We start from the raw sequence: 2,989 nt of genomic DNA on the forward strand, positions 1-2,989 counted from the left end.
AGAAGGCAGGGAGGAAGGACGGAGGAAGGAAGGGAGGAGAGAAGGAGGGAGGGAGGAAGGACAGATGAAAGGAAGGAAGGATGGAGGAAATATGGAATGAGGGAGGGAGAAAGGAAAAGAAGGAAGGGAAGAAAGAAGGCAGGGAGGAAGGACGGAGGAAGGAAAGAAGGAAGGGAGGAGAAAAGGGGGGAGGGAGGAAAGACACATGGAAGGAAGGAAAGGAAGGAAGGACGGAGGAAATAAGGAACGAGGGAGGGAGAAAGGGAAAGAAGGAAGGGAGGAGAGAAGGAGGGAGGGAGGACGGAGGAAGGAAAGAAGGAAGGGAGGAGAGAAGGAGGGAGGGAGGAAGGACAGATGGAAGGAAGGAAAGGAAAGAAGGACGGAGGAAATAAGGAATGAGGGAGGGAGAAAGGGAAAGAAGGAAGGGAGGAGAGAAGGAGGGAGGGAGGAAGGACAGATGGAAGGAAGGAAAGGACGGAGGAAATAAGGAACGAGGGAGGGAGAAAGGAAAAGAGGAAGGGAAGAAAGAAGGCAGGGAGGAAGGAAAGGAAGGAAGGAAGGAAAGAAGGAAGGGAGGGAGGAGAGAAGGACGGAGGGAGGGAGGAAGAACAGAGATCAGAGGAGTCGTAGATGACATCATCAGGAGGAAGTAATGATGATGTCACTAGATGAAATAAAGAATATAAAGATAACACACAGAGTATAAATCTAACAGAATGATAAAGTTTGTGATGAAGTCAAACCAGCAGAGCCGTCGTTGACCTTTGACCTCCCGGCTGTGAATAATTAGCCGCTGCTGTGCTGCGTCAGGGGTCAAAGGTCACCTGTGGTTACTGTAGTTCATATATATTCACCATAGAGCCGAGCGGCCAACAGACAGGAAGAGACTGAAAGCTTCACACTCGGCTCGGTACTGATTATAGATTATTGGAGTTTATTCGTATTATTGGAGCTTCCTGTTGGTTGGGACGCACATGGACACACCTTCAGAATCCTGCCCTGTGATTGGCTGGGTGTTGGTGGGGGAGGGGGGTGGAGGGGTGGAGGGGTGGAGGGAAGGGGGGGGGTTGTGAAGCTCCTCCCCCTGCAGCCTGAGAGCAGCAGCTGATCTGCAGACAGTCTCAGAGAGGAGCAGAGAGGAGCAGAGAGGAGCAGAGAGGAGCAGCATGGTGAGGGAGGAGAACATGACCGGGACCGAGAAACATGAACGGGACCGGTTCCGTTAACCGGTCTGATGAGCTCATCTTCTTCGTTAACGGCAAAAAGGTAAAAATCATGAATCATTTAAACTTTAAACTTGAGTCTGAAGTCTGTGTGAAGGTTCCTGTAAAGTAATAAGTTACTGATTAATGGTGTAGATGTTTAACATGGAAATAACTCTTTATACTTTATTATACTTTATACTTCATTATTATACTTTATTATATTTTATTATTATACCTTTATACTTTGTTATTATACTTTATGATACTTTATTATACTTTTTATTATTAAAATTGGACCTAAAAGCATAAAAAAGTCAAACTTGATTCCTTTAAGGAGCTTTAAGTGAAGTACAAAGAGAATGAATAATGTATGTAAATGTAACTTAAAGCTGTTTTTCATCATTTATAAGTTAGATTATTTCTTTTAAAGCAACATTTATCTCATTAGATTCATTTCATGTGGATTTATTAATATAAAATAAAGATATTAAATGAATAAAGTGAGTTTAATTGGAACTGTGACTCCATGTAATAAGCTCACATTATGATTTATTTACTAAATATTAAATAAAATATTGATTTAAAAGAATTAAAAACAGCAATATAAGTATTCAGTAGCATGTTAAATATGAAATCATGACTGTGAGGCTCATAGATAGTCTAGAATAAACATTTAAACTGTTACTCCTCTATTATTAATAATCTATATAAAACAGATCATAGTGATTTATAATGTTCCTTAACCCTCCTGTTGTCCTCGAGTCAGAGAAGGAAGGAAAGGAGGGAGGAAGGGAGGAAAGGAAAGGAAAAAAGGGAGGAAAGGAGGAAGGAAGAAGGAAGGAAAGGAGGAGGAGGAAGGAAGGAAAGGAAGGAAGAAGGAAGGAAAGGAGGGAGGAAGGAAGGAAACAAGGCAGGGAGGAGGGAGGGAGGAAGGAAGGGAGGAAAGGAAAGGAAAAAAAGGAGGAAAGGAGGAAGGAAGAAGGAAGGAAAGGAGGGAGGAAGGGAGGAAAGGAAGGAAGAAGGAAGGAAAGGAGGGAGGAAGGAAGGAAAGGAGGGAGAAGGGGAGGAAAGGAAGGAAGAAGGAAGGAAAGGAGGGAGGAAGGGAGGAAAGGAAAGGAAAAAAGGGAGGAAAGGAGGAAGGAAGAAGGGAGGAAGGGAGGGAGGAAGGAAGGAAGGAAGGGAGGAAAGGAAAGGAGGGAGGAAGGAAGGAAAGGAAAGAAGGAAGAAGGAAGGAAACAAGGGAGGAAGGGAGGGAGGAGGGAGGAAGGAAGGAAGGGAGGAAAGGAAAGGAGGGAGGAAAGGAAGGAGGAAGGGAAAAAAGGAAGGAAAGGAGGGAGGAAAGGAAATAAGGAAGGTAGGAAAGAAGGACAGAGGAAAGAAAGAGAGAAGGAGGGAGGAAAGAAGGAAGGGAGAAAGGAAGAAGGAAGGAAAGGAGGAAAGAAGAATAAGACGGGCTCAATTTGACCCAGGAGGACGACACGAGGGTTAAACTCAACTTCTCTTTTTTTATCAGATTTAATAATAAAATAATCATATTTATAAGTTTCAGTTTGTTTATAATGTAATATTAATATTTATAAAGAAACAGAGGCGTCAGTGTTCAGCATGCGGAACAAACCCAGGAAACATGTAGAAATGAAATAAATCAGAGATCTTTAATTATATTTAATTATATTTTATTATATTTAATTATATTTTACAGATTGTTGAGAAGAACGCAGAACCTGAGATGAACCTTCTGACCTACCTGAGGAGGAAATGTAAACACACACACACACACAGAG

Source organism: Scomber japonicus, chromosome 24, assembly GCF_027409825.1.
Source record: "Scomber japonicus isolate fScoJap1 chromosome 24, fScoJap1.pri, whole genome shotgun sequence".
Taxonomy (NCBI): domain Eukaryota; kingdom Metazoa; phylum Chordata; class Actinopteri; order Scombriformes; family Scombridae; genus Scomber; species Scomber japonicus.